This window comes from Schistocerca cancellata, chromosome 6, assembly GCF_023864275.1.
Source record: "Schistocerca cancellata isolate TAMUIC-IGC-003103 chromosome 6, iqSchCanc2.1, whole genome shotgun sequence".
Classification (NCBI taxonomy): Eukaryota; Metazoa; Arthropoda; class Insecta; order Orthoptera; family Acrididae; genus Schistocerca; species Schistocerca cancellata.
In genome coordinates, this window is record NC_064631.1 from 608,412,291 (window position 1) to 608,431,065 (window position 18,775).

The following is an 18,775-nucleotide window of genomic DNA, read 5'->3' on the forward strand; positions in this document are numbered from 1 at the left end:
GTGCTCTACCACTTGGCTGCGAAAGGCAAAGGCCCCGAGTTCAAGTCTCGGTCCAGCACACAGTTTTAATCTGCCAGGAAGTTTCGTATCAGTGCACACTCCGCTGTAGAGTGAAAATCTCATTCTGATTACCATGCACGTTTATTTTGTTGTGTTTGAGTTCTTGTCTTACAAACTTGATGCTTCTGATGGTCCTGAATTGATGTTATACCTTATGTTGTAAATTACACTAGTCTCTATTTTAAAACTTTTTCTCAGAAGATTTGTTTGAAAGTTGGTGTTCTTCAGTCAATTTTTATACTGATTCTAGAAATAATTACTGTTTTTGTCTATCATATCAGGTTTTTGCTCAAAATAAGAAGTAATGTTTAGATGTTATTTTCACTTCTGAGTTCACAAATATATTCTAACACCATTTCACACAAGGTGACTTTTTAATCAAAACACTTTTAAAAAATACTCCTCAGAACACCCCTAATTTGTTTTGTGACTACCTTCTATAAAAACAAAAGTCAACAGCGTTCCATAAATTTTTAAAATTTCTTTTCTGTGACTTCCTTGTAGATTGTTGTACATGATGACTGTCCCTCATCAACATCCAACAGTAATTGGTCATCATAGCTGCTGTCCAGTGCCACCTCTTAATGTCTTGGTGAAAACATTCTCTCTGCTTTTCAATATCATGTCCCAAATTTCCGGAAAGTAGTCGATACGTGAGTGTAGAAAGTGAACGTCCACACTCATTTAACAACCCATCTTCTTGGAATTTTGCAACAATTTTCAACAATGGCCTTGTAATTAGTATCTTCGTTATTCCACAGGAAGTCCTCAGTAACTGATTGGGAAGGCAGTCATGCACCTCTTTCTCTTTTCTTCATTGTCTTCTCAGAATCTTCATCCTTTATCAATTTCTTTATTTTAGGACTAAAAAAGAATTCCAGCTTTCAATTTGTCTCATGTGGTGAAGGGAAATTTCTTGGAAAGGTACTTGATGCAGGGTCCATACTGGGGTAGAGCCTTTACAAATTACTTCATCAAGCCCGATTTAATAATTTTTTTTTCTTTCTTTCTTTTTTTTTTCTACAGGCAGTTCATGCAGGATATTTTTAGTTACAGGCAGAAAGTTTCTCCCCCCTGACCAAACTTTCACATTCTAATGTCTCTGCCTAACCGACTGTATCATTCACATAGAAAGCAAGATATTTTTGTGAATCCAGCTTGTTGTCCCAGTAGTATTCTGATAACTTTGAAGTCATGACAGATAAGCCAAGTGTGTTCCTCGTACTGGATACTTGTGAATAATATCTTCATGTTCTCATATGTCACTTTCATTTGAAATGAATGGCCACAAGACTGGACCCATACATCTTTATGCAGTAACATATCTTTCAGGCTCCTCAGTGACAAGTCTAGGAAAGTTCCCACTGTGTAGGATAATGTTCCAATGCCATAGAAGTGCATTAACTCTTTTATGTTATTGCAGTAAACTGAGGACTCATTCAGTGAGAATAAAGGAACTAATTCTTCCTCTCTATATATGTACCATGAGTAATGTGTCCCTGCTTCCAGAAGATTCTTACTTTTTAACCAGGAGCCAAGTAGTTATGCAGATTTCTTAGGCAAATTCAAATCTTATATGAGAGCATTAAGTCCACTCAGAGAACAATTATGGAGTAAAGTCGCATTCAGACTGTTGGACGTCACTATCGTCTTTGGTAACTCCATCAACTTCATTTTCATCATCATCTTCTGCCATGTTCTGTACAACAGCTGGAGCAAGAGGAGCAATCAGATCTTCTCCATGTGCAAACTGGCCTAATGACTGAATCAATGCTTGGATACACAATTTGTCTCTTATTTTTTGAACTGCAGCCCTCAACATTAACTAAGCAGTAGTAACAGTCATTAAGATGATTTTTAGGCTCTCTCCACAGCACTGGAATCACAAATGGGATGCATGTTTTTCTTTCCTTTCATCCACAATCGTAATCTTTCCACATGATAGTGGCTAACTGTCTCTGGTGCTATCCCTTGTGCTGGTCACCAAGTTTCATTTTAAAATAAGCTTGATAAGGTTTTTACACAAAGTCTGCTTAGTCACTGTATAATTCGCAAAAATGTAACACAAAATATTTTGGTTCTCACACTTGCATGTTGACATTATTGTAACTATCAACAATAGGTGAAGTGTTTCATTAATACTGTCTTATGGATTAGTTATATAGTCACTGCTTGCATTAAAGAGGCTTATAAATAATTCCACTATCTTAAAAGCTATTATCATTACAAGCTGTGTGTTGCTGTGTTCTTCAGTCTGAAGACTGATTTGTTGCAGCTCTCCACACTACTCTATCCTTTGTATCTCTGAATAACTACTAATGAACTGAACCTGCTTACTGTACGCATCTCTTGGTCTCCATCTACAACTTTTATGCCCCACACTTCTCTCCGTTACCAAATTGACGATTCCTTCATACCTCAAGATATGTCCTATCAACTGATCCTTTCTTTTAATCAAGTTGTGCTATAAATTTCTTTTTTTCCAATTTGTATCAGTACCTACTCATTAGTTACTCAATCTATTGCTCTAATCTTCAGCAGTCTTCTGTAACACAACATTTCAAAAGCTTCAGTTATGTTCTTGTGTGAACTGCTTACTTTCCACATTTCACTTACATAAAAGGCTACACTCCAGCCAAATACATTCAGAAAAAAGTCTTAACATTTAAATTTATATTCTGCTTTTTCAGCAATACTTTTCATGCTATAGCAAATATCCTCTCTACTTTGGCCATCATCAGTTATTTTTCTTTCCAGGTAGGAGAACTCATCTATTACTCAAAGTTTTTGTTTCTTCTCCCTGAACTTTAATTCTCTCTCCAGATTTACCCTTGGTGTCCTTTAAGGTGCGATTCCGAACACGACCGCAGACTGCAGACTGCACCGACCGACTGCAGGCGGCACCACTGGTTGCCATTGTTTGCAATGTGAGGCATGCTGAATGCGGCGGCAGCGTCGTCTGCCGCCGTATACCTGCTTCGGCGACAGACCGCACATCCGGTCAGGGACCAGTAGTGCCGCTGCCGCCGAACCACATACCGACCGGAGACTGCTTCTACTGGCTGAATATACCCTCATTTGTGCCTGGCAAACATTTTGGTGGGGGTATATTAAACTCCTTTGCGGCTCTTTTCTTGCCCATAGCCGATTTCTGAAAGATACCGTTATCAGACTCTCTTCCGTAAGCGCCGACATCAACGGTAATGAATTTACAATTTGCGTCCACAATAGCCAGCAGAACAATTGAAAAAAAATCTTTGTAATTAAAAAACAGAGATCCACTTTTCTCTGGTGCCCTTATGCGAACATGTTTTCCATCTATAGCTCCTACACGATTAGGTATATTGCATTTAAGCCAAAATTCTTCTTCAATACATCTGAAATCTGATTCAGTAGAAGGTGGCATCAACATGGGCAGCAGCCTTATTCTTAATATCTTCAAAAATTTTTTAACAACTCTTGATATGTGAGATGGTGATATACGATAGGCAAATGATAAAGACCGGTAACTTTCGCCTGTGGCCAAGAATCTGAAACAAACGAAAACATACAGCTAATATAATTACCATTTACAGGTGATGACTGTAAGAAGAAGTGGAAACTTTTAAGGGACGGTTACCAGAGGTTCAAGAAGAAAAACAAATCAGGAACGGACTCTGCTGCTTCAAAAAATTCAAAAACAAAGGACACAAACAGCTATCGTTCCTTGACAATGTTGCACAACACAGATCTGGAGGAATAAATATTACATTGACATCATCACAGACAACAATACAACAAAGCCAAGAAGACAGTGGAGATCGAACTCGTCAACTGGACCTTTCAACATCACAGGAAGAATATATGGCAGAAACACATACAATAGGAAATTGTGATGAAACATCTGTGGTAATAAATGATGAACGTTATGTGCCAGCACGGAAAAGAAAATGCAGTAAAGTTCATAGTAATGATGATACAATATTACATATGTGGAAAGAAAGGGACGAAATTAGGCAAAATTTACTAAAAACGTTTACGGAACACAAAGATGATGATATTGACTTATTTTTCTGTCACATCAGCACAGTTGTAAGGTGTTTACCTCCAGTTTATTAGGCAGAAGCTAAAAGAAAAATTAGTATGATCATTTCTGATTATGAAATTATGGCTGTACAGTGCAACACACATCAGCCAAGTGATAACAGCAGCCCTTCAACCTCCACAACTCTCTCACAAAGTCTTGGAACTGCAGCTCAATCTAATAATGTATAACATTTTGTGGACTTACCTCAGCGTCAAATATAATTTTTCTTCTGCACTTACTGTGTTTCTTAGGCGCTGTTGCATTATGTCATCTTTAATAAAACTGAGCACGAAATTAAACTGTCTTTTGTTTAAACGACAGTAGCTCCTGAAGATATTTTCATTACCTAACAAATGTCTCTTTATCAGTGCTGTGTAACTACCTTCTGCAGTTCTACTTTTATATAAAGGCATTACCGGCTTTCATCTTTTCCTGGAATGCAACAATAAAATGGCATCGTCTTCCTCTTCCAACAACAGTGTAATAACAGCGGTGGTGTTAGCAGACATCTCGCCTCACGCAGTTGTTCCCGGCAACTGCATAGCTCGTCTGTCGCTGCGTTCCGCAACGCACCGACTGCAGGCGGCAGCGTTGCCATCGTCTTCTGCAGCCACAGTCTGTCACTGTCGCCGTATTCAGAATCGCACCTTTACTGCTGGCTCAATGTACAGATTGAGTAACATCGATGATAGGTTACAACTCTGCCTCACCATCTTATCAGTTATCGCCTCACTTACGTGTCCTTCAGCTCTTAAAACTTCATTCTAGTTTTTGTGCACGTTGTAAATAATCTTTTGTTCCCTAATCTTTTGTTCCCCATATTTTGTCCCTGATACCTGCAGAATTCCAAAGGTTGGATTCTAGGCTACATGGTTAAAAGCTTTTCTAAATCTACAAATGCTATAAATGTAGGTAGGTTTTTCTTTAACCTAGCTTCTAAGACAAATTGTAGGGTCAGTATTGCCTCGCATGTTTAGATAGCGAGAAGAGAGGATATGCTGAAGGGCAAGTTCCCATCTCCGGAGTTCTGACAGGTTGGTGTTAGTGGGAAGTATCCAGATAACCCGGACGGTGTAACACTGTGCCAAGATGTGCTGGCCGTGCACCAAGGCATGTTTAGCCACAGGGTGATCCTCATTACCAACAAACACTGTCTGCCTGTGTCCATTCATGCGAATGGACAGTTTGTTGCTGGTCATTCCCACATAGAACGCTTCACAGTGTAGGCAGGTCAGTTGGTAAATCACGTGGGTGCTTTCACACGTGGCTCTGCCTTTGATCGTGTACACCTTCCGGGCTACAGGACTGGGATAGGTGGTGGTGGGAGGGTGCATGGGACAGGTTTTACACCGGGGGCGGTTACAGGGGTAGGAGCCAGAGGGTAGGGAAGGTGGTTTGGGGATTTCATAGGGATGAACTAAGAGGTTACGAAGGTTAGGTGGACGGCAGAAAGACACTCTTGGTGGAGTGGGGAGGATTTAATGAAGGATGGATCTCATTTCAGGGCAGGATTTGAGGAAGTCATATCCCTGCTGGAGAGCCACATTCAGAATCTGATCCAGTCCCGGAAAGTATCCTGTCACAAGTGGGGCACTTTTGGGGTTCTTCTGTGGAAGGTTCCGGGTTTGAGGAGATGAGGAAGTGGCTCTGGTTATTTGCTTCTGTACCAGGTCGGGAGGGTAGTTACGGGATGCAAAAGCTGTTTTCAGGTTGTTGGTGTAATGGTTCAAGGATTCCGGACTGGAGCAGATTCGTTTGCCACGAAGACCTAGGCTGTAGGGAAGGGACCGTTTGATGTGGAATGGGTGGCAGCTGTCATAATGGAGGTACTGTTGCTATGTGGGAATGACCAGCAACAAACTGTCCATTCGCATGAATGGACACAGGCAGACAGTGTTTGTTGGTAATGAGGATCACCCTGTGGCTAAACATGCCTTGGTGCACGGCCAGCACATCTTGGCACAGTGTTACACCGTCCGGGTTATCTGGATACTTCCCACTAACACCAACCTGTCAGAACTCCGGAGATGGGAACTTGCCCTTCAGCATATCCTCTCTTCTCGCTATCCGCCAGGCCTCAATCTCCGCTAATTTCTAATTTCAATCTGCCGCCGCTCATACCTCACCTGTCTTTCAACATCATCTTTGCCTCTGTACTTCCGCCCCGACTGACATCTCTGCCCAAACTCTTTGCCTTTACAAATGTCTGCTTGTGTCTGTGTATATGCGGATGGATATATGTGTGTGTGCGAGTGTATACCTGTCCTTTTTTCCCCCTAAGGTAAGTCTTTCCGCTCCCGGGATTGGAATGACTCCTTACCCTCTCCCTTAAAACCCAAATCCTTTTGTCTTTCCCTCTCCTTCCTTCTTTCCTGACGAGGCAACCGTTGGTTGCGAAAGCTAGAATTTTGTGCGTATGTTTGTGTTTGTTTGTGTGTCTATCGACCTGCCAGCGCTTTTGTTTGGTAAGTCTCATCATCTTTCTTTTTAGATATATTTTTCCCACGTGGAATGTTTCCCTCTATTATATTCATTAATAGTATGTTAGAAAATGGTACTCGTCTTTTGTACAGATTGATGCATGGCACTTGATGTCCTAAACCTAATAAAATGATATCCCTAAACAACTTTGCTGTATGTGCTCATAGTAGCCAATAGTAATTGAGCAGGCATGAGTGTTAGTTCCCCACAAATAATGACTACTAAATCGGAAGGTAGTTTTCAGAGTAATGTACTGAGTGGATTGCAAATACTGAACTGAACAGTTGCTGGTTCACGACTATGGAGTTTCCATGGAGCCTCATGTTTTGTGCCTGTTGGTGGAAGAATTTCCATGACAGCCAATGCAAGGCAGAAGCAAAGTAGTCTGTGGTTGATAGCATTCTCTGTTGGCTGCCATCTGCCCTAGCAGCATACGTATACAGCTTGCTTAAGGAGATGGTGCAGAAGCAGGAAGTGGTCCGAGTTTGCGAGCACTATCTGGAGGCTGCTGCCTAGAATGGAGAGACACCAAGCAGGTGGTTGTGGTTTTGTCATGGTGGCCTCTTGCCCAATTGTGTTTTGCAAAAATGCCTCATTAAACTGAGAGTTCAGTAATATTCACATTTGTCAGCATCTGCTTTCTTTAGAACTGAATTATTAAATTCACTTTAACTCCGAACTGTACTTTGCTTTTCTCATATATCTTATATAGATGGAATAGTTTTGTCATAACTGGCCATCCCAAGGATCTCAGTAATTCTGCGGGAATGTTGTCTGCTACAGAGGCCTTGTTTCACCTTGGGGGTTCCAGTGTCCTGTCAAATTATACTCACAGTATCATATCTCCCATTGTATCTTCATCTACTTCCTCCTCTCTTTCTATAATGTTACCTTCTAGTTCATTTTCCTTGTGTAGGCCTTCTACATATTCCCTCCAGCTTTCAGCTTTCACTTCTTTACTTAGTATTGGCTTGTCATCAGAGCTCTTAAGATTCGTGCATCTGCTTCTCTTTTCTCCAAAGATCTATCTTTCCCCTTGTTATACATGCTTTTATACTATGGCATTTCTCTATAGCTATTCCTGCTTTGCCATTTTGCACTTCCTGACAATCTCAGTTTTTAGGTGTCTGTATTCATTTCTTCCCTGCTTCATTTTCTGTAGTTTTTATACTTTCTCCTTTTGGCAATTGCACTGAGCATATCCTACATTTTCCAAAGATTTCTATTGGATTTTGTGTTTTTTGCCTATTCGATCCTCCGCCACCATCACTATTTCATCTCTCAGAGCTAACTCCTCATCATCTATTGTGTTTCTTACTTGTTGTTGTTGTTGTTGTTGTTGTGGTCTTCAGTCCTGAGACTGGTTTGATGCAGCTCTCAATGCTACTCTATCTTGTGCAAGCTTCTTCATCTCCCAGTACCTACTGCAACCTACATCCTTCTGAATCTGCTTGGTGTATTCATCTCTTGGTCTCCCTCTACGATTTCTACCCTCCACGCTGCCCTCCAATACTAAATTGATGATCCCTTGATGCCTCAGAACATGTCCTACCAACCGATCCCTTCTTCTAGTCAAGTTGTGCCACAAACTTCTCTTCTCCCCAATCCTATTCAACACCTCCTCATTAGTTATGTGATCTACCCATCTAATCTTCAGCATTCTTCTGTAGCACCGCATTTCGAAAGCTTCTATTCTCTTCTTGTCTAAACTGTTTATCGTCCATGTTTCACTTCCATACATGGCTACACTCCATACAAATACTTTCAGAAATGACTTCCTAACACTTGAATCAATACTCGATGTTAACAAATTTGTCGTCTTCAGAAACGCTTTCTTTCCCATTGCCAGTCTACATTTTACATCCTCTCTACTTCGACCATCATCAGTTATTTTGCTCCCCAAATAGCAAAACTCCTTTACTACTTTAAGTGTCTCATTTCCTAATCTAATTCCCTCAGCATCACCCGACTTAATTCGACTACATTCCATTATCCTCGTTTTGCTTTTGTTGATGTTCATCTTATATCCTCCCTTCAACACCATGATTACTTAATTCTTTCCATGAAACTTGCAACAACCTCCAGTTCCGTCATATTCAGTCTACAGTTCATAACCAGCAAATTATGCTCAGAGTCCACATCTGCCACTGGAAATGTTTTACACTTCAAAATCTGATTCTGAAATCTATATTTGCCATTATGAAACATATTTGATGTCTTCCAGAGTCTCCAGGTCTCTTCCATGGATACAAACTCTTTAATAACAATGTTATGGAAAGGATAGATTGTAGATTGCTACTCACCATAAAGATGACACATTGAGCTGCAGACAGATAGACTGAAAAGACTGTTACACATTGGGCTTTCGTCCAAAGCAGTCCACAGAAAAGATAGGAAAACACACATACACATTCAAACAATCAGGCACAAAATGCGTGCGCGCGCACACACACATAACCACTATCTTCGGCCACTGTGGCCAGAATGCTGGAATTCTGGCCAGAGTGGCCAGAGATAGTGGTGATGAGTGTATGAGGCATGTTTCTTTGTGAAGAATGCTTTGGCCAAAAGCTCATTGCGTGGCAGAAATTTTGTTGTGGCTGTCTGCAACTCAGTGTATCATCTTTACGGTGAGTAGCAGTCTGACCTTTTCATAATGTTGTTGGTATTCCAGCCCAAAACTCTTAAATGATTTTTAAACCAAGTATGACGAAATTATACTTTGTGCAGTGCTCTACTAGGTGGCTTCCTATTTCATTCCTTTCCCCAGTTTTATGTTCCCCTATTATTTTTCCTTCTCTTCCCTTTCCTACTATCAAATTCTAGTCCCCCTCCTCAACTGTGTTAATAATTTCTTTTATCGCATCATACGTTCTTTCAATCTTTTTTTTTTACATCTGCTGAGCTAGTTGGCGTATAAAGTTGTGCTGTTGGGTTCAATATTTGCTTTCTGTCAGTCTTGGCTAGGATAATGCATTCACTATGCAGTTCATAGAAGCGTACCCATGTTCATATTTTCTTGTTCTTTATTAGTAGACTTACTGCTGTGTTACTCCTATTTCATTTTGAATTTACAACCTTGTACACACCTGACGCAAAGTCCTATTCTTCCTGCTATTGGGTTTCACTAATTCCTACTATATGTAACTGCAATTTAGCCATTTACCTTTTTAAATTCTTCAGCCTACCTGTCCTTGTAAGGGACCAAGCATTCCATGCTCCAACCCACATGCCAGTTTCATTTTTCCTAATGATGACATCCTTCTAAGTAGTCTCTGCCTGGAGATCTGAATGGGGAACAATTTTACCTCTGGAATACTTTGCTCAAGAGAACACTATAATCATTTACCCACACAGTGAAATGCATGCCTTCAGGAAAGATAAAGACTGCAGATTTCCTTGCTTTTAGCCATTTGAAGTACTGGTATAGCAAGACTGTGATGACTAATGTTACAAGGCCAGATAATTAATCATCCATACTGTTGCCCCTGCAACTACTGAAAAGGCTGCTGTCCTTCTTTAGCAACCACAGCTTTGTCTGGCCACTTCGCAGTTAATCCCTCATTGTGGTTGGATCTATAGTACAACTATCGGCATCATTGATGCCCACAAGCTGCCCCACCTCAGCAAGGTCCATGCTTTAAGTGGGGGGTTTACAAGTTATACATCATAATTTATAGTCTGCTGACTGCTTTAAATCAATGTTGGACTACTTTTCTGGGTACAGAGAACATGCATCCCATTTGGGTTCAGGGAAGGAAGTAACATCATGCTACAGACAAGTTGGAGTGTTTTGGACATCTGAAGTAATCATGAAAACTCAAACCTAAATGAAAAAGTTAATGACAACAATCAACAGGAACAGTCTGGTACAAACTGACCAAAATCTTTATGAAAGTTATATTTCTGTTAATAGCTGTACAAGAAATGTGCTTCACAGGTGAAGAAGTTTTTGGATTAGATGGATATAGGATTTTCAAGAGCTGGCCCAAACTTTTAACTTACTGGTTTTATTTGCTATCCCCACATTGTGCAATTAAAATATTTATACAATATCCATGCCATGACTAATGATGAAAAAGATTCTATAGACCTCGACATCATGGGTAAACTGGGACATTGCAGACCAAAATTTATCAAAAGTGCTGAAGTATCATGTCAAGATTGTCATGGGTGATTTCAGTGCACAAGTAAGAATGGGAGACACCATTACATTGTTTGTGAACTAGTCTACATACGGTGTTCACACTCTTCCATCCCATATATCTGAAACAACCAACGTAACAATCGCCAGGCTCAGGTAACAAAAGTTTCAAATGGGCTGTATCACACTGTTTCAAAAACTGGCAATGCTGCACTGTTTCAAAGACACAATACTGAAATAATTAATGTCAGGGTCAAGAAGGGAATGACCACCAACTCTGATCATTCTGTATCGGAAATTACTTTTAGATCCATTTCTTTTCAATAGAAAGAGAAATAAACAAACTGTGATCTATTTTAATACCAAAAAGCTTAGAGACAAAGAAAATAAATTTGTGACGATTTGCTCATGTCCTTTAAAAAGACATTAATATTATAACACAGTAGATGATGCAAATTACCAAAGAAATACCAGAGATCAAATAAGGAAAGGACTGTGCATTGTGGAGTGAGAATTGTGAAGATGTCTAGAAGAATCATTTAATTATGTGAAAAAATATTGAAGATCCAATAATAAAATTCAATCCACACTGACGTGTGTATAATATGAAATAATAAATTTGAATATGAAAGGGTATTGAACTCCATATCTATGGAGAAAGTCCCACAAATACCACAGGCATTTCAAAAAGATGGTTCAAAGAATAAATGTAACACTAACAATGTCAAATGATAACAACTGTGAAATGCTAGCAAAATATTTTGAAGCCTTATAAATTTATGGGGACAACTGCAGCCAATAAAAAAGATGATTAAAACACCAAGACTAAATCTTACTGGCGTCAACCACTTGGTCTCCTCTTAAAATGTGAGCTGGTGAAAGTCGTACAGATGTGGCTTAACATATTAAGAAATACGTTCCTCTTCAAACCACTGGGAAGAAGAATGATTAAGAATGAAGTAAGATTGTGTAATGTTTGTGTAGTGGCCTGACAAGACAGCCAGTCCACAGTGACGGGTAACCGAAAGGCAAGCGTACACACACGCCGGCTGGCATGAGTTCTGGAACAGGATACGTATGAATGCACTAAAGAAAAGTACGTATCGTCTGTTTACTTAACTTTAATTCATCCTTGTGGTACATCGCTATTGACGATACAAGTGAGACTCTCTCCAGATATGGTTAATGGCGCCTTGCTAGGTCGTAGTCATGGACTTAGCTGAAGGCTATTCTAACTGTCTCTCGGCAAATGAGAGAAAGGCTTCGTCAGTGTAGTCGCTAGCAAAGTCGTCGTACAACTGGGGCGAGTGCTAGTCCGTCTTTCTAGACCTGCCATGTGGTGGCGCTAGGTCTGCAATTACTGACAGTGGCGACACGCGGGTCCGACATGTACTAATGGACTGCGGCCGATTCAAAGCTACCACCTAGCAAGTGTGGTGTCTGGCAGTGACACCACATTCCTCCCCCGCAAATCGGCGAACGGTCGTGTTATAAGGCTTCCGCCCGCCGTGGGGAGGGCCCCATGTTGACATATGCGATGAGGTGGGGAGCCTAACAACAGGCGAGGCTGTGCCACCCGCACCCGGCCATTCGGTCCGAGGGGAGCTAGGAAATGCCTGGAAACCTACTCCAGGGTGCACGTCAACATGCGGCGTATGCACCCTTAAAGAGACAGGAGGGGCCGAAGGGTCGACCTCCATGGCGTCGGGGTATCCGACGCGCGATGACGCCATGTGGTCCGGAGCGGGGAAGAGTTCCATGGCGGAGGACAGCTGGTCATGGGAAGCGATCGGCGGCGCGTGACCCAGGGAGGCGGTTGGCGGCTGCAGCGAAGCGTCCTCTGCGGGCTGCGCCGGTGCCGGCGACGGCGGCTGCGCGACGCCATGGGGCAAAATGGAAGGCATCGTCGGTAACACCTGGGGATGAGGCGAGCCAGTAGATGGGTCCCCAGGGCGCTGACCGGACGGCACCGTCGCTGAAAGCAGACGGGGAGCGGCAGAACCCGTGCGACGACAGAGGCGCAGCTGATTGAGATGCCGACGCACCTCACCAGAGGCCCCCAAAACCAAATACATCGTGCGGCCGAGGCAGCGAAGAATGCGCCCTGCGAGCCAACGCCGTGAACCGCAATAGTTTCGATAGAATACAACGTCGCCTGGAGCAAAAGCAGGAGTCTGCCGCTGCACAGGAACCTGATGCGGTGGATGCAGCAAAGACATCAAGGTTCGATGAGGACGACCATGAAGCAACTCAGCCGGTGAGCGACCATCGCGGGGCTGAGAGCGATACGAAGACAAAAACAGCAACAACGCGTCCTCCCGAGAATGCGACTCTTTCAACTTCAACATCTGTGACTTGAAAGTCCGGACCAAACGTTCAGCGGCACCGTTTGACTGAGGCGAAAACGGCGCGGATGTCAGATGTTGAATACCATTGGCGTTGCAGAATGACTGAAATTCTGCGGACATGAATTGTGGGCCATTGTCGGAAACAATAGTCTGAGGAAGACCTTCAATGCAAAAGATAGCAGACAACGCTTGGATTGTGGCATATGACGTCGTGGAAGACATCCGGACAACAAAAGGAAAATTACTGAAGGAATCGACAACAACCAACCATCGAGCATTCCAGAATGGACCAGCAAAATCTATGTGTAAGGGTTGCCAAGGGGAAGTGGCTTTTGGCCATGCAAAGAATTTCCGCGGCGGTGCGGATTGTTGTTCGGCACACGCCATGCAAGAAGAGCACATATTCGTAATCGCAGTATCGATTCCGAACCAAGTACAGTGCTGACGAGCAAGTTGTTTCGTATGCACTATACCCCAATGTCCTTGGTGGAGAAGCTTTAAGACAGAGGACTGTAACGAACATGGGACCACGACCCTAGACTGATCATTATCAGAACGCAACAACAAAACACCACGTCGGACAAAAAGTCTCTCCTTGTGAGCAAAAAATCGGCGAACCAACGGATCCTCGATCCGCGACTTGGACAAGAGCCATTGCGTAGCCACAAAATGCAAAACGGTAGCAAGGACAGGGTCAGCAGCTGTGGCTGTAGCTACACAACGAAAATCAATCGGAAACGATTCGACTACGTCATCGGTTTCCGCATCAATGAACATGCAAGCAAGTTCGGAAGAATCGAATGCTTTATCCTCAGCAACAGGCAAACGGGACAACGCATCGGCGTTTCCATGCTTAGTAGTGGACCGATACAAGATATCGTAGCGGTACTGCAAGAGGAATATAGACCAGCGAATGAATTTCTGCGCTGTACGTGGAGGTACAGGCTTGTTTGGATGAAAAAGCGATGTCAAAGGTTTGTGGTCAGTGATGATGGTAAAGTGACGACCATACAAGAAATCGTGAAACTTGGTAACACCAAATACGAGAGCCAAAGCTTCTTTCTCTATCTGGGAATAATTTCTTTGTGCTGACGAGAGCAATTTGGACGCAAAGGCAATAGGGCGATCATGCGAACCATCTTTGTGCGCAAGCACAGCACCGATCCCGAAATCCGATGCATCTACCATCAACAAAAGGGGTTTCTGGGGATCGAATGGCATAAGGCAAGTATTTGAAAGCAACGCCGATTTCAATTGGCGAAAGGCGCATTCGCATTCCGTCGACCAGACGAACGGAACACCTTTACGGCATAAGCGATGAAGCGGAGCTGAAATGGAAGAGGCATTCGGAATATATGGATTATAATAATTAATTTTGCCCAACACACTCTGTAGCTGCTTCAAATTCTGCGGCGAAGGCAAGTCCTGTATGGCACGGAGGTGCTCCGGACTCGGATGTATGCCTTGGGCATTAAGGACATGTCCCAGATATGGCAAGTCACGAGCAAAAAACACACATTTGTCCTTCCTCAAGCGAAGACCATTTTGACGCAATACCTGAAATAATGTTCATAGGTTTGCAAGATGTTCTTCTTCTGTCTTTCCGGAGATCACTATATCGTCCAGATAGTTTGCTGCAGTAGAGACCGACGCACAAATAGTTTGTAAATATTGCTGAAACAATGCAGGGGCGGATGCACACCTGAATGGCATTCTTTTGAATCGGTACAATCCAAGATGCGTGTTAACCACCACTACGCGCTGGGATTCTTCGTCCACTGGTATTTGCAAGTACGCATCTGCTAGGTCCAACTTTGAAAAATATTTTCCCGGGCACAGTTTGTCAAAAAGATCTTCCGGGCAGGGCAAAGGAAAAGTTGCAGTCACTAGTTGTGGGTTCACTGTGGCCTTGAAGTCCACGCAAAGTCTCAATTTTTCGGAAGGTTTTTTGGAAAATTACTAAGGGTGAGGCCCAGAGAGAAGCCTGCACACGTACAATTACACCTTGTGATTCTAAATCATGTAATGTTCTTGCGACCTCATCACGCAATGCGTGGGGAACATTGCGCGCTCTGAAAAATTTCGGTTGCGCGTTGACTTTGAGTTCCAAATGTGCTTCATAGTTCTTAGCGCAACCAAGGCCCGGTGCAAAAATGTCGGCAAATTCCTCACATAGACGAGAAACACTGGCGGAAGGCACAGTCTGGTTCACTGATAGGACCTGATTGACTATTGACAAGTTAAACAATTGAAATAAATCTAAACCAAACAAGTTCACTGTAGCAGAAGACGAAGAACGTAAAATGACACAAGTTTTGTTTGTCCCTTGTATGTTGCAAGAAGGCTGCACTGTCCTAACACAGGAATAAGCTGTCCTGAATAACTAGTTAGCTGAACTTTTGCGGCACGCAACGGCGGGGTGCCCAGTTGTTTGTACGTGGCGTGATTGAGCAATGACACTGCAGCTCCAGTATCGAGCTGGAAGGGTATTACTTGTCCGGCAAAGTCCAAATCTACAAAAAGTTTATTGTCCTGCTGACGACAAGAGCGACTGTTTTGTGCAACTTGAACAGACACTGGTACAGAATCACTTGCGACGTGACGGGATTTCCGTCGATGTCGATGCACACTTTTTGTGGGACGAACACAGTCACAGTTAGAGAGAGGAACACTGAGCAGAGTGGCATTAACTACATGAATGTCCATGGGCGAAGGTTCCCGTGCCTGAGTGTCGTTGGTTCGATTCTGGTGCAAAGCAAAGGGCCTGGAATGGTTGGTAGTGTCCGATCGAAGCTTTTTCTGGCAAACACTTTGAACATGTCCTTTCTTATTACAGAAAAAGCAAATAGCTTGGCGTGACGGGCAATTCTCATGCGAATGTCTAGTTGCACACCGCGGACATGATTTCAGCACTGCATTTGCTCGCTTGCGCGGCACACGAGGCGGTGCGGACGTGCGCGAAGGCTGTTTACAGTTCCGTGCAGCGCGCCCGGCGGGCCGGTTATTGCGACACACAGCTGGCGAAGTTTCAAATGATTCCTGAGCAAAGTAAAGTGTGTCTTGCCTATCCAATATGTCTATCGCTTGTTGAAGGGAGGGATTGACTAGTTTCAAAATCTGTTCCCTTATGCGAACATCAGAAACGTTCTGTGCAATTGCATCACGCACCATAGTATCTGAATAAGGGAGTCCACAGTCACATTCAAAAGCACAATCCCTAGTAAGGCCTTGCAAAGTTCCAACCCACTCCCAATTAGTTTGACCGGCCGTACGTTTTGTAAGAAAGAATGTATACCTTTTTGCAACTACATTGACTGTTTCCTTGAAATAGGCATCTAAAGCAGACAAAATTTCTTCGTAGGACAGAGTTGCTACGTCGCGTCGGGGAAACAATTTCACTATCACACGGTACGTGTGAACTCCGACGGACGCTAACAAAAAAGGCTGCCGCTCATTACCTTGAATTCTGTAGGCGGCGAGATGGAATCCAAATTGGCGTGACCACTCCGTCCATGTTTCGTCGTCCGCGCGAAATGGACGAAACTGGGGTGCAACTGCGTGTTGTGGCTGCGGTAGTGATGAAGCGGCGGCGGCCGCATCGTTTTGCAGTGCACGTTGACCCTGGACGAGCTGTCCAAGGGCATCCAATAACGCCTGCGTCTGCTGATTCTGGAAGCGATAAAATTCGGACAGTACATCTGGAGAATGTGGCGAAGCCATAACACAAGCAAATTAAATCAGAGCAATACGAACGCGAAAGCCTCTTTTAAGACTCGTCGCCAATGTAGTGGCCTGACAAGACAGCCAGTCCACAGTGATGGGTAACCGAAAGGCACGCGTACACACACGCCGGCTGGCGTGAGTTCTGGAACAGGATACGTATGAATGCGCTAAAGAAAAGTACGGATCGTCTGTTTACTTAACTTTAATTCATCCTTGTGGTACATCGCTATTGACGATACAAGTGAGACTCTCTCCAGATATGGTTAATGGCGCCTTGCTAGGTCGTAGTCATGGACTTAGCTGAAGGCTATTCTAACTGTCTCTCGGCAAATGAGAGAAAGGCTTCGTCAGTGTAGTCGCTAGCAAAGTCGTCGTACAACTGGGGCGAGTGCTAGTCCGTCTTTCTAGACCTGCCATGTGGTGGCGCTAGGTCTGCAATTACTGACAGTGGCGACACGCGGGTCCGACATGTACTAATGGACCGCGGCCGATTTAAAGCTACCACCTAGCAAGTGTGGTGTCTGGCGGTGACACCACAGTTTGTTCATGATATAGGTATGCAGACAGAGGAATTTCAAATTTGCAGCAGAGCAAATTAATGTGCTGAGTGATATAGCAGAACAAAGAAGCTTGCAGATATCCATAAAACATAGAAACAATACCAAATGTACTACATACATGTTCTGGAAACCACTGTGTAATGTGTGGTAGTGGGTACTTAGCATTGTACTACATATTAGCGTTTGTTACTGTTCCATTCATACCTGTATTTGGAGCATGGGAAGTACGACTGCTTAAAGGCCTCTGAGTACACTATAATTAGTCAGATCATGTCTTTGTGGTTCCTAAGGCAGTGATACATTGGAACCTGAAGTATATTCCTATGTTCCTCACTTAATAATAGTTTTTGAAACTTTGTGAGTGGGGTTCCATAGAATAAATAATGTCTATCTTCAATCAGCAAGCAGTTCAGGCTTTTCAGTGTTTTCATGATGCTCTCCTCTGAGCCCATATATAGGATGGCATGGTCAAATGTATTGTAATCTCCTTTGTAGAATGACTGCATTTTTGCACTACCTATGTATGATTGACCCTATCTGATCATTTCATTTAATATACCCTCATATTGCCACAACCAGTTATTTGTACAATTCGTCTGATTTTAGTTTTGACTAATTGGTCTTGTAGTCTTAGGATACTACTTTTTTGTATTTTGTCAACACATTTTGCCACCATCTGACATTTCTATATACTTAGACTAATTTCCCAATATTTGCAACACTCTGAAACCTTATAAAGATCTGACTGGACATTGCTGCAGCATTTTCACATAGTACTGGGTCATAGGCAACTAGATAACTGTGAAAATTTCGAGGTTATTATTAATATTGTCAACTAAGTCCTTACTATACAACATAACTGCAAAGGTCTCACTATACTTCCCTGGGCCACATCTGAAGTTATTTCTACTTTATCGATAACTCTTCATCTGAGATAAGATGATGTGTCACAGCTGCCAAGAAATCTGCAATCGAGTCACAAATTTTGTTTGATCCTCAATTTGATTACACTTTTGTTAATAAGTATTGGTGTGGTACTGAGTCACATGGTTTTGAAAGATAAAAAAGTCAAGAAATACTGTATCCACATTACTGACTCCAATCATGTGGATTTCAGGATGTTGTGTGAGAAAAGCACAAGTTGGGATTCACTAATGTTAGAATGAGGAGGTCATTCTGTTTGAGAGCCAGATCTGATTTTGATTAAATAAAGCCTATATGGTGCTCCAAGCTGTGAATCAAGTTACCTGCAAAATTCGTCTAGTAATGTTTTGGAGATTAGCGTGTTCATTACATCTAGGTATTACCTGATTCTGCACTTGCATATCAGTATTTTTGTTATGATGAGTGGTGGTGGCTAAGCTACTGTACACACAATAGTATCAGTTGCCCT

The 18,775-nt window shown here is 42.7% G+C and overlaps 2 protein-coding genes across 3 annotated transcripts in view; both read left to right on the forward strand.

The window, feature by feature from the left end:
* Positions 1-18,775, forward strand: part of LOC126088151 (pyruvate dehydrogenase phosphatase regulatory subunit, mitochondrial-like) — a 199,290-nt gene that overhangs the window by 25,687 nt on the left and 154,828 nt on the right. The window lies entirely within an intron of this gene.
* Positions 5,747-18,775, forward strand: part of LOC126088159 (uncharacterized) — a 475,823-nt gene continuing 462,794 nt past the window's right edge. Inside the window, exon 1 of the mRNA XM_049906282.1 lies at positions 5,747-5,835. The gene's annotated coding sequence lies outside the window, so the exon portion shown is untranslated. The remainder of the gene's footprint in view (positions 5,836-18,775) is intronic.